This window comes from Nicotiana attenuata, chromosome 7, assembly GCF_001879085.1.
Source record: "Nicotiana attenuata strain UT chromosome 7, NIATTr2, whole genome shotgun sequence".
Lineage (NCBI taxonomy): Eukaryota > Viridiplantae > Streptophyta > Magnoliopsida > Solanales > Solanaceae > Nicotiana > Nicotiana attenuata.
In genome coordinates, this window is record NC_031995.1 from 83,390,136 (window position 1) to 83,404,736 (window position 14,601).

The window sequence follows — 14,601 nt, forward strand, 5'->3', positions numbered from 1 at the left end:
ATAAGTAGAGTACAAGAATAACAAAACTCAACCATATATGAAGTAAAATAGGAGGACTCGCTCCAATAAACAGGACCGAATCAAAATAAAACAAATGCTCCTCTACAAAAAATTGAAACCATACCTGTAACGACACTATCTAGTGCAACAGCCTCAGACCTACCATGGAAAGCATATCAATAAGTCGGGCTTCTACCTCTAAGGCTCTGTCTACCCGCCTGTCATACACCCCTATCTGGCTGTGCTAGTGGGGTAGCAACTAGAGTGGGGCCCATAGCGTTAGTGATCTCATGGTGTGCCAAGTATCGCCACCAATAACAACCCCTCTACGGGCTTGGCTGCTGGTACTGAGTCAATGCCGGACAACTGGAATAACCATTGTACGAATATCGTGTAGGTGCTGCACTAAGAGATGACTGCCCTATATAAGTACCCTGAGGTCCCTGACTAACTAGAGCCCCACGAGTAGTCTGAAGTGCGAACAGGATTGGCCAACTGCTCGAGCCTCTGCTGTGATGGGTCATAGCTGAAGAGTAAAATCCACTGAATCCTCCAGAACCTTGATACCTCTTGTCCTCCTTATCCTCCCTCTCCTCACCCCAATGCGCTCTAACCTTCTGGCAATCTCCACAACCTACTGAAATGGAGTATCAGTCTCTAACTCCCGATCCATGCTGAATCTAAGAACATAACTGAGTCCCTCGGTAAATCAGCGAAATCGCTCTCTGTCTATAGGAATCAAAGTGGGTACATGACGGGATAACTCTTTGAACCTGATGGCATACTCTAACACCGTCACGGTGCCTTGATGCAGCAACTCGAACTCTGTGTGCCATGCATCCCTAACGGTCTGGGGAACAAACTCCCTAAAAAACATCTCTAAAAACTGAGTCCAAGTGAATAGTGCTGCATCAGCTGGCCTACTATGCTGCTGACAGTTGAAATGTAGTAAAAGCAACTCCGCTCACCTCCACAATACCCATGATGTATAGAATACGGTGACACCTATGTAGAAAAACCCTTTCATCATCGGTAGATGTGCCACTGAAAGTAGGCATACTATACCTCTTGAACCTCTCAGGCCTCTTCTGCTCCTCCTCTGATGCATGTAGCCTGACCTTAGGCTGAATCAAAATAACAGGTTGTACCGACACCACACATGGAGTATGACCAACACGATCCTGCTGCTCTAGAGTACAACGGTGGGAGTCTGAGCTCATCCCCCAATCTATGAAGTAGGTGGTGCAACGGAGATCAATCCCGCTTGAGACAATGTAGCAAACATGCTCAGTAACTGCACTATAGACTTCTAAAGTTCGAGGTTAACAACAGGCGCCCCTGGTGCCTGTCCCTTAATCGGGGCTACTGGCGGCTCCTCAACTGCGGCTGTAGCAGGTGCTCTAGCTATGGCACGTGCCTCTCCTCGTCCTCTACCTCAATCCCCCCTCTCGCGGCTCTAGCAGTGGGCGTTAGTGTCTGCTCGACTGATCTGGGTATCGCGCGTCCTCACCATCTTTGAGAGAATAGAGATGTGAAGGCTCAAACCTCATAATTAAGAAATTCGCAGGAATGGAAGAAGTGGAATTATCCTAATAGTTTCGTAGCCTCTCAAAGATAAGTACATACATCTCCGTACCGATTCACAAGATCCTACTTAACTTGCTTATGACTCGTAGAACCTATGAACCTAGAGCTCTGATACCAATTTGTCTGGACCACAAATCGCGCCTCAGGTGTCGTGATGGCACCTAGTCTCTAGGAGTAGGTAAGTTGATTACTTACCACAATTAAGATTTTTTAATAAATATATTTAAATTAAAGAATAAAGCATTATATGATCGCATCAGAGAGCGCCAGTATGATGATCCTCATTTGCTTGTCCTTAAGGATAGAGTTCAGCATGATGATGCCAGAGATGTGACTATCGGTGATGATGGGGTGTTGAGGATGCATGGCTGGATATGTGTGCCCAATGTAGATGGGCTTCGGGAGTTGATTCTGGAGGAGGCCCATAGCTCGCGGTGTTCCATTCATCCGGGTTTCGCGAAGATGTATCAGGATCTGAGACAGCTTTATTAGTGGAGGAGAATGAAGAAAGACATTGTGGGATTTGTAGCTCGGTGCCTCAATTGTTAGCAGGTGAAATATGAGCACCAGAGACCGGGTGGCTTGCTTCAGCGGATGGATATTCCTGAGTGGAAGTGGGAGCGGATCACCATGGACTTCGTAGTTGGGCTTCCACGGACTTTGAAGAAGTTCGATGCTATTTGGGTGATTGTGGATCAGCTGACCAAGTCCACGCACTTTATTCCTATCTGTACCACCTATTTTCAGAGCGGTTGGCAGAGATATATATCCGGGAGATTGTTCGTTTGCATGGTGTCCCAGTTTCCATCATTTCAGATCGGGGCACTCAGTTTACTTCACAGTTTTGGAGGTCTGTACAGCGAGAGTTGGGTACTCAGGTTGAGTTGAGCATAACTTTTCACCCTCAGACGGGCGGGCAGTCCGAGCGCACTATTCAGATATTGGAGGACATGTTGCGCTCTTGTGTCATTGATTTTGGAGGGTCATGGGATTAGTTTCTATCGCTCGCAGAGTTTGCTTATAACAATAGTTACCAGTCGAGTATTCAGAAGGCTCCATATGAGGCTTTGTATGGGAGGCGGTGTAGATCTCCAGTTGGTTGGTTTGAGCAGGGCGAGGCTAGGCTGTTGGGCACAGACTTAGTACAGGATGCTTTAGACAAGGTGAAGGTGATTCAGGAGAGGCTTCGTACAGCGTAGTCGAGACAAAAGAGCTATGCTAATAGAAAGGTTCGGGATGTGTCCTACATGGTTGGTGAGAAGGTTCTGTTGAAGGTTTCACCCATGAAGGGTGTTATGAGATTTGGGAAGAAGGGTAAATTGTGTCCTCGGTTCTTTGGGCCTTTTGAGGTACTTCGGAGGATTGGGGAGGTGGCTTATGAGCTTGCCTTGCCACCCAGCTTGTGGAGTGTGCATCCGGTATTTCATGTTTCTATGCTCCGGAAGTATATTAGGGATCCGTCTCATGTTCTGGATTTCAGCACGGTTTAGTTAGATGGTGATCTGACTTATGATGTGGAGCCAGTAGCTATTTTGGAACGTCAGATTCAAAAGTTGAGATCAAAGGATATAGCTTCAGTGAAAGTGAAGTGGAGAGGTCAGCCCGTGGAGGAGGCTACCTAGGAGACCGAGCGGGAGATGCAGAGCAGATATCCTCACCTGTTTGAGGTTTTATGTATGTTTCTTGACCCGTTCAAGGACGAACGTTTGTTTAAGAGGGGGAGGATGTAACGACCCGGCCGGTCGTTTCATGAGTTACCGCTCCATTTTCCCCATTTCTGCTTCTTATTTCTTTGTTTATCGGTTCTATGTGTGATCGGGTTGGTTGGCTCAGGTTCAGAAAGGTTTTGGTAAGGTTTGAGACACTTAGTCTCTTTTAAGAAAGCTTAAGTTGAAAAAGTCAACCGGATGTTGACTTATGTGTTAGAGGGCTCGGATGTGAATTCTGATGGTTCGGATAGCTTCGGGAGGTAATTTAAGACTTACCAGCGTGATCGGAATGTGTTTTGGAGGTCCGGAGTAGATTTAGGCTTGAATTGGCGAAAGTGAAATTTTGGCGTTTTCCGGTTGATAGGTGAGATTTTAGTATAGGGGTCGGAATGGAATTTCGGAAGTTGCAGTAGTTCCGTTGTGTCATTTGGGATGTGTGTGAAAATTTTTAGATCATTCGGACGTGGTTTGGTATACTTTTTTTTATCAAAAGCGGAATTTGGAAGATTTTGAGAACCTTAGGCTTGAATCCGATGTGTTTTGGTTGATTCGATGTTATTTGAGGTGTTTTGAAGATTGGTATAAGTTTGGATGGTAATATAAGACTTGTTGGTGGTTTTGGTTGAGGTCCCACGGGCCTCGGGGTAATTTCGGATGGTTGACAGAAGGTCTGGAGTTGAGTTGGGAAGCTGAAGCCATTTTGTTGCTGTCATAACCGCATCTGCGGTTGAAGGATTGTAGGTGCGACCCCGCAGATGCGGGAGACCAGTCGCAGAAGTGGAAAGAGCCTAGGAATGGCAGGAACCGCAGAAGCGGTTGAGGAACCGCACATGCGATGGCACAGCTGCGGATGGTGCACCGCAGGTGCGGAATTTGGCCCATAAGTGAAAACTGCAGATGCAGTGTGTTGGACTGCAGAAGCGGTACCGCAGATGCGTTGGATGGACCGCATGTGCGAAAAGCTTGGGTCAGAATGTATATAATTTTTCCTTCGCGATTTTCAGAGGGTTTCACCATTTTTAAACGCGATTTCTGGAGTTTTTGGGCAATTTTGAAGAGGGAATTCAAGGAGACTTCATTGAGGTAAGGTTTAGATCATAAAAACTCATTTCTATGGTATTATTTCACAGATTAGAACTGTAATTATGGAAATTAAGGGTTAAAATATGGAGGAAACTAGGGCATGGGAACTTAGGCCTTTATTAAGGATTTGAAGGACCATTTGTGGTCGGATTTCAGAACTTTTGATATGTATGAACTCGTGGGGAGATAAGGAATCTAATGATGTAAAATTTATTTAATTCCAAAACGTGGGCCCGGGGGTTGGGTTTGGTTAATTCCGGGATTCGCGTTGGTTTTTGATTGTTTTCGAGTGGGCTTTGTCCCCTTAGCATATTTGATGGTTATGTACTGATTTTTTCCTAGATTTGGAGCATCCGGAGGACGATGCGAGGGGCAAAGGCATCGCGAGCTAGAGTTTGGGCTGGATTGAGGTGAGTAATGATTGTAAATGTTTTCTTGAGGGTATGAAACCCTGGATTACACATCGTTGTGCTATGTTGAGGTGACGCACACGCTGGATGACGAGCGTGGGGTCGTGCACCGTTGGGGATTGTGACTTAGTCCATCCCGAATGACTGTTTTACCACGTATTTGATTGAAAACTGTTTGATGTATTCATGTTTTGGGCTAAATGCCATATTTGGGCTTCGTGCCAACTGTTTGGACCCTTAGGGGAATTTTACTGCTATATTCCTCACTGTTTTGAATTTATACTTGTACTCAGTCATGCTATACTCTACTGTTTTCTTAACTCAGCCATGTTTACTCTGTTCAAACACATTAAATGATGTTTTGGGCTGAGCATCATGTTTTACTGTTGCCCGAGTGGCTTATGAGATTCTGACTGAGTAAGGCCGAGGGCCTGTGTTGTGAGGATACTTTTGGGTCGGGCTGCACGCCGCAGCGGTGATATACTGATTATGATTATGAGGCCGAGGGCCTGAGATTTGTACGCCACGAGGTGGCTTGATGATATGAGACCAAGAGCCTATTGATTACGCCACGAGATGGCTTGATATTGCGCTTGGGCCGTAAGGGGCCCCTTCCGGAGTCTGTACACCCCCAATGAGCGCAGGTACCCATTATGATATGAGATATAGCTCGAGGGGCTGGTATTGTTCTATTGTTATTGCCCGAGGGGCTGATTCTGTTGTTATTGTGCCCGAGGGGCGGTTCTTATGTGTTTATCTTTTCTAGCTACCTGTCATTTACTTGTTTAATTGTTGCAAATGTGTTTTATGAGCTTTCACTACTTTATTGTACTTTACTGGTTTTACTCCACTTCTCTATAGCATATTGTTGTGTTTTACGTGATTTCTTATCGCTCAGTCTTCATTTATTGTTATTACTCACTGAGTTGGAGTACTCACTTTACTCCCTGCACCCTGTGTGCAGATTCAGGCGCTTTAGGTCCTACTAGCGAGGGTTGATAGCTTCCAGCAGATTTTCTGGAGTCCACTAGGTAGCTGCTCGGCATTCGCAGCCCAGTGTTTCTCCCTCTTATCATTGTTTCTTTTCCCTAGTACTGGATTTTATAATAGACTATATAGTCCTTTTTCCATATTTCGAGACTTATGTTAAATGCTCATGACTGGTGACACCCCGATGTCGGGCTGTGTTGGTTGTTTTTCCGTAAATTACACTATTTCACCTTTATTTTGGGATCATTAGCAAGTTAATGACTTAAATTGTGTTATTATGATTGTTTAAGATGAATTGGGAGTTGTGTCAGCTGGCCTTCTCTTCACGAGAGGCTCCATCACGACTGAGTACTGAAACCAATTAGGGACAGCCAGCTATCCAATTCTATTAAAATATGCCTTTTGTGGCAGAGGGAATAGTTCCCTGATTCTTTTTCAGCACATGGCATTTTTGAATGCCTATAAATAGAGTCTCTCTTCACTCATTCTGGGACACATTCAGATTTCATAACCCTAAGAATACACATATTTTCATCAGCATTTTTCTGCATTTTGAAAGGTTCTGAAAAATAAAAACTCCTTGAAAACTTTTCCGGGCTAAAACATTAGTTGCCTAAATCAGAATTTCTGGGCTGGTCTTCTGCTGAAGACTCTGGTTTTAAGAGTTTGGGTTGCTGTTTCATGGTTTTTCTTCTGGTTTGATTCTGGGTGCTGTCTGTTTTGGGGTTTCTTTGCTGCTCCATTTCTCTAAGTTCAGTCAGCTTCTCATCTGTTTGCTGCTGAATTTTGTTGCTGTTTTGTTCAAGGTATTTGACCTCAGCTTTTCTCCATGTAATGTTTTTTAGTTGAAATGATATAAGACTAGAGTTGCAAATAATATGTAAAAAATGAATATTATTTTCATGCTAGTTGTAGCTTTATAATGATATAGATCTGATTGGTCTTTATTATGTGAGTTTTAAAGCTTTAAAGTAACTTGGCATGAATAGCCTAATTAATACATGGATACTTTTGTAGTTTTCATCCTGAAAATAACCTTGTTTGAAGATGTTTCTTTAGCCAAATCTTCTGTATGTTAAGGCTGATTCTGGATGCTGTTTCATTAAAGTCATGTCTTCCCTTCTTCTTCTGTTAAATGAATAATATGTTGGTTACTTAATGTCACTTTGGTTTTGTTGCTAACCATGAGCTATAACCTGTGGATTTGGCCACTAGTTGGCCAAATCAGCAGGTTCAAAAGCTAAGAGTTGGAATTTTACTGTTGGTAGCATGCTGGTGTGTGTTCATGCATTGGACCAAGCTTTTGATGGATAAATCATGTCCAAAAGAGGTAGGTGTTCATTAGGTTCTTATTTACATGGAGTTGTAATAGATTAGTTGTTAATGTAGTGTTTATGTATTAATAGGTCGTAATGTACTATTCTGATTTTTGAAAGCTTTATTCTGGAGGACTGTAATGAATTAGGCTTTAATTTCATGTACTGAGATTCAAAGTAGCTGCTTTAGGAGGGTAATTATGTTGTTGTCGTATTTTGATAAGTATAGTGGGGCAATGGCCAAAGCTATGGGCCAAATCTTTAAGGCCAAAAGGCCTTTTTCTGATTCAAGGTGCCAGACTTGGGAATGAACCTGGATGGGAAAAACAAATCTCGACAAGTCTGGGCCTAGGCCATTTGGCGCAGGCCTTAAGCCCAATAGCTTGGTTCAGTTGTAAAGTTTCTTTTATGAACTACAGTATAAATGTATGTCCTTGTATGTCTTGCAAATCATGTGTAGTGCAATTAATTTTCAAAACTTGAATTGTATTTTGATTTCTAGATTCTGATCTTTCTAATTAGAAGTGAATTGGGTTAGAACTTTTGCAAAACGTGTATTATGTAAGTTTGGGCTTAAAACGTTAAGGTAGATAGGCCCAGCCAGTAAATAGTCGCAACTAGGTCCGCCTAATATAAGCCCAATATGGGCCAACTTGGTCTTAAAATTAGATGTGGCAATGGTCCTTGAGTTCCTCATTTCTGGGCCAAATTTCTAGCCCAAGGCAGCTTTAAACGCTAATGGATCCCTAACCAAATGACCTAATGGGCTACTGCTGGCCCAAGTCCCCTTATCCAAAAATGATTAAAGGCCCAATACCTATACCCCAAAGCATGTATTTAATTAATAGCTTTATATTGAATTTCAAGATAGTTTTAGATATGAACATCCATAGGTTGCTTAAATTGATTACAAATCTTTTATAATAAATTGAGGCGTGCCATTCACAATTGAATCACTTAATTCATGGCCCTCATATTAATATTATAACTTAGTGTAGAAAACACTTTGAACATTCGTAGTTTGCTTTAGGCGCGTTTATAATAAAATCATCATAGCTACGGGTACGATTCCCATGACGTAGTTGTGATACTTAATTTCCAAATCCCGGGGTACATTTATGTGACCCGACCACAACATCTAATAACTCTAATAAATTAAACATGTTGTAGAACGTGGGTATGGTTCCCGTGACATGATTTGCAATGTGTATCAAACAAACAAGTGTACGACAATCGTAACTTGTTCCAGAATAATTACATAAAATAATTAAAAGCAGTTATAAATTTAAAAATGCACAATAGGTTTATGTCACGACCCAAACCCGGTCGTGATGGCGCCCAACACACTGCTAGGCAAGCCCGACCATTTACACAACCTTAACCAAATAACCTAGATGGATAAATAAATGTTCACAAAAAAAATAACAATTTAAGTGCGGAATCTCTGAAATAATTTCTAACATCCGAAAAACCCCAAAATAAAATCCTAAATAGCCCACAGATCTGGTGTCACAAGTCTGAGCCTCTAATGCATGAGTATTAACCTACTACATAATGTTTCTCTAGAAATGTGGAAAACAGACAAATAAAATAGAAGGAAGATCAGGACTGCGAACGCCAATTTGCAGCTACCTTGAATCTCCCGAATGTGATGCTAGGCAGAGATAGATCTCACTCAGCCTCAGTGGGTACACCTGAATCTGCACACAAGGTGCAGGGAGTATTGTGAGTACTTCCAACTCAGAAAGTAATAAATATAAATAAAGTCTGAGGATAAGAAATCCTAAATAAACACAAAGCAAGGCTAAAATACAACAACGTGAACCAATAGCATAATACAGTAAACATTAAAAACAATTATAATAAAGTCACACCAGAATAAGAATAAATGACAATTAAATATGCAATGCAACACATAAACCGGTACCTCCAGTACCCCGCTGCGGCCGTGCAGCCCGCTCCATTTATTTAACGTCGACGGCGCTCACTGGGGGTGTGCAGACTCCAGGAGGGGCCCCTTACGGCCCAAGCGCAATAATAAGCCATATCGTGGCATCAAACAGGCCCTCGACCTCATATCAATATCAATATCATACCACTGCGGCGTGCAGTCCGATCCCATACTCAGTCCAATATCACATAAGCCTTTCGGCACAATAATATGAAAATATGTAGCCCAAACTTCATTTAAAAATATTACTTTAGTTTCTACATTTAGAAAAATGGTTGAGTTTACAAAACAGTATTAAATTCTAGGACTGAGTTCAATGATATGTAGAAATGATAAGAAACCAGTAAAAATAATCCCTGAAGGATTCAAGTAGTTGGGACGAAGCCCAATTATGACAATTATTCCATTTTTTTTATAAGGATCACAAAACTACAATCAATTAGGTAGTAATTTTATTAAGCGGGACGGACCAAGTCACAATCCCCGACGGTGCTCTACCCCACGCCCGTTATCCGGCGTGCAAGTCACCTCACATAGCACTACATTGTGCAAATTCGGGGTTTCAAACCCTCAACACAACATTTACATTTATTACTAACCTCAAGCCGGCCAAAATCCTAGCTCGCTATGCCTTTGCTTCTCAAATCGACCTCCTCGTGCGTCGAATCTGACCAAAACCACAACGAATACGTCACATTATGCTATAGGAACAATACCTAGGCGAAAACAATCAAAACATAACTAAAATCTCGAAATTAGCAAAACACGAGCCCCGGGCCCACTTCTCGAAACTCAGAAATTTATATATCAATACGTTCCTTATCTCCTCACGAGTTCATACATACCAAGAACTCTCAAATCCGAGCTCAAATGGCCCATCAAATCCCCAAATCAAATTTCAAAATCCCAAGCCCTAGTTCTTCAATTTTAGGCTTAATTTCCATGAATTTCTAGACCAATTTCACAATATAATAGTGTTTTAAGTTCAAAAATCTTACCTCCAATCGATTCTCCTTGAATCCCTCTTCAATTTCCTTCAAAAAGCTCTCAAAAATATCAACAAAGGAGTAAATGAGCACCAACATCGCGACTGGCGTGTTTTAAAACATTCTGCCCAGGTATTTACTCTTCGCGATCACGGAAAATGCTTCGCGATCACGGAGAATAATTTTTCCAGCCCAAAATTTACTCTTCGCGATCGCGATCAATGCTTCGCGATCGCGATCGCGATGAACAGTTCCCAGCTCTTCCTGACAACCTCCAGTATAACGGTCATAACTTTTTGCAAACAACTCCAAATTACAAATGATTTGATATTCTGAATACTAGACCCATAGGGCTATAATTTCATATGTTGCTCATTTCCTGAATCCTTATACATTGCGAGATATAAGCTTTCAAAGTCATCCCTGTGTATTAGAAACCTTCCATGGCAGCCTATAGTGTAGCCGCCATAACTTTTTGTACACAACTTCAAATTCCAATTGATTTACCTTTCTGAAAACTAGACACAAAGAGCTACAATTTTCTTTTTTGGATCATCTCCAAATTCCTTATAGATTGTGAGATATAAGCTTCCGAAGTGGGATCAACGCAACAGAATATTTCTTCTCCGCGATCGCGAAAGGCTTTCCGCGATCGCGATTCATTGGCACGTTTCTCACATTTTACTAACCGCGATCGCGACCTATTCCCCGCGATCGCATAGAACACTGCTGTAGCAAAAAACCAGCAGTTAAAAATGGCCTAAAAATGGTCCGAAACCACCCCGAAACTCACCCGAGGCCCCTCGGGACCTCAACCAAACATGCCAACCAATCCTAAAACATCATTCAAACTTGTTCCAATCTTCGGAACGCTCAAAACAACATCAAAACACAAATTTTTCGTCAGATTCAACCTTAAAATTTTCAAAAACTCTAAGAACACATTTTCGATCAAAAAGTCTACCAAACCTCGTCCAAATGATCTGAAACTTTGCACGCACATCCCAAATGACATAACAGAGCTACTGCAACTCTCGGAATTCCATTCCGACCCCTATATAAAAATCTCGCCTATCAACCGGAATTCGCCAAAATACTAGCTTCGCCAATTCCAGCCTAATTCTACACCGGACCTCCCAAAACCACTTCCGATCACACTCCTAAGTCACAAATCATCTCCCGGAGCTAACCGAACCATCGAAATTCACATCCGAGCCCTCTAACTCATAAGTCAACGTCCGGTTGACTTTTCCAACTTAAGGCTTCTTAAAAGAGACTAAGTGTCTCATTTCTTATTAAAACACTTCAAATCGACTCGATTACACAAGATATAGATAATGAAGCATAAGGAAGCTGAAAATGGGGAAATCGGAGCGGTAACTCATGGGACGACGGGTCGGGTCGTCACAGTTTAAAACGTGTAGTAAATCAGATAATAGGCCAATTATTAATAGTTTAAGCGACCGTGCTAGAACCACGGAACCCGGGAATGCCTAACACCTTCTCCCGAGTTAACGAAATTCCTTATCTAGAATTTTTGGTTCGCAGACTTATAATAAAGTCGAAAATTTCCTCAATTTGGGATTTTTAAAATAAACCGGTGACTTGGGACACCATAAATTATCGCAAGTGGCAACTATGAATAAATAAATTATCCCATATCGAATAATTTTACTTTAATTGGAAAAACTCCTTTATATCCGCCCTCGGGTAAAAAGGAGGTGTGACAGCTCTGGCGACTCCGATGGGGATAAAAACCTAGAACATTCGGTTCAAGGTTTAAGAATTCGAGCTTAGAATAACTTTTATACTTGGCTTCTGTTTATTATCTGATTTTATTACATGTTTGGGCCTAATATGCTAAATGTCGCTTTTTAACGCTTTGATATTATTTGAACTGTATATAAACTGTTGCGAAACACTTCTCTTCTCATCTTCGGGGAAGTGCACGCTGGCGTGACTTCTTCTCTGTTAGTGTCATACCCTAATTTAGAAAGAGGTTCGGACAAGATACAAAGCCTGATGGCCTTTTCGTTCTCAGTACGTAGCCCCCCCTCGGCTCGAGTTGTCCGCTCGGGTACACCAAGTCTAGAACAATACACCCAGGTTTTAAACCTAAAGTTACTCAGCATCATGACGGATCCCTAGTAGGAACGCTTGTTTGCATCATGTGCATTTGACTTTGGGTACTCAACACAGAGGTTGGGTCCGTGTAGGACATGTGTACCCAAAAATCAAAAGACCATCCTGATGCATTTTACGTGCTACTTGTACCACTATTTGCTTCAGATTGCATGTTTACCGGCTTCTAGAATAGGGAGAAAAATTGGGAAAAATCAAATTGAGATATGAGAGAGATAATTGCCCGCTTTCGAAAAATCTGGTGTCCAAAATATACCGAAACTCTGCCGAAATTTTGAAAAAAAAAAGAAAGAATAGAAAAAGAAAGAGAAAGAAGGGAAAATTGTTTCAAAATACTTCATGTTTTTAGTTGCGTCAAAACTGACCGAACTACGCGGGTTTGATTCTCACCGAATGTGGGATACGTAGGCAACCCTCATTGGGTCCAGCCCCGCTTTTGCAAAAATAAATCGAAAATTTGAAAATGTCGTCATTGTTGTCATAAATAAAGATGGTGATGCTCTTTTTGGCTAAATAGTCGAACGTCCCGACAGGGCGCTGGAAGGCCATTTTTGCAAGAATAGCCACCGACAGTTTCTTTGCCAATTTTTGGCCACCTAGCAAACACAGCCCTAAAATCTTCCCTTTTGAAGTGCTGTATTTGCAAAAGTGGCCGTGTTTATTTGAATTTTTAATTTTGTGAAATGACCCCTTTTTATCAGCTTTAATAAAATTCACTTTGTTTTAACCAACCACCTTAATCTAAATGTGCAGAATGAGCACGAGTCAAAACTTACCAATGAAGGTTATGACCAAGATTCCGTTGGAACTACACATGTGGTGGGAAGATTTGGGTGAGCAAGGACGAGACATGGTCAACCACTACTTGGGGGGGGGGGGGGCGCTCACCGAATTATTAAAGATCAGGCCTAGGGGCGACATAATAAAAGCATTGGTGACATTTAGGGACCCAGCTCACAACGTTCTACATTTCTCGGATTTCGAACTTACACCTACTTTGGAGGAGATAGCGGGTTATGCTGGGAGTTAAGAGGGTCTTAGACATAAATACCCGGTCGCTCCAAGGGCCGTCACTCCTCACAAATTTCTGGACTTACTAAAAATAAGCAGGCAGGTCCACTATGCAGATTTTGCAAGTGGTTTTTCCACTTTACACTTCATATATCAGCGGTATGGGCATATAGGGGGATTTGAAAACCCGGAGAGCAGAATCTGTAGTAATGGAAACCGACTAAAGTGGGAAGAGCGTAGATGCTTCGCTTTCATGGTGGCATTCTTGGGTTTTCATGTGTTTCCCAGGAAGGATGAGAATATTGATGTACGGGTAGCCGGAGTTGTCAATACATTGATTACCAATGCCAAAAGCACCATTGCACCTATGATAGTATTTGAAATATTCCAAGCTCTCACAGCTTGCAAAGCTGGAGTAGATTTTTTTGAAGGGTGCAATCTGTTACTGCAAATGTGGATGATTGAGTACCTATATCATCGTCCTCGGTACATGAACTACGGATCTATAGGGAAAAGTTTCATAGAGGAGTTTGGTACAAGGGTCGATGGGTTCAAAATGCCGGAAGGGGCCATAGATTGGATATACTGCCTTCGCTCCATGACTGCAGATCAGATAGAATGGACGTTGGGTTAGCTTCCTATTAATGAGATCATATACATGCCTGCCACCGGTCCCCACTTCCTCCTGATGGGTCTCAGAAGTATCCAACCTTATGCCTCATACCGGGTTTTGAGATTGCTAGGAAGATGCCAAATAGCCCCCAAGGACGAAGACCTTAGCATTCATGCAATCGAGATCCACTGTGATGGCCAATTTCATGAAGCAGTGGTTCGCCAGATTTGGAGTGAGTGCCAATATTTGATGGCGAACACCCGAGTACGTGATTTATCCAAAGGTGAAGTCTCGTCCGGTTACCTGGCTTGGTATAAAAGGAGTGTTGAGTTTGGAAGACCAGCTAAAAGACCCACCTCCAAGAATTTGTTGAAGCATCACAAGAACAATGGGAGTGGCTGACGAAAGAAAATGAATACAGGGCCACCATAAGCAAGTTGGAAGGGCAAATCAGAGATCTTAAATTTGATAGTGGTGTGCAAGCCGCTGCAGATGAGGGTGAAAAGAAAAAGTTGGCCCAAAAAAATGAAGTCCTCCGCGCCCAAATCCAGAAGATGAAAATAGCAGTTGAAAACCAAGTAAGAAGCAGAGCAGATGAAAAACTCATAAACGGTCTCAGGAGGAAAGTATGTGAGTATGGGATTGATTTGGAAAAATCCGAAGGTAGTCTGGTAAGAGCCCGGGCCAAGTTGGTGAAGAACGCAGAAGGACGGACGGAGTTTGTTCGGCAATTAAAAGGAAAATATGATAGAGAGGTCGCAAATCTAAAAAAGAAGCTAACTACCCTCGAGAATGAAATGACT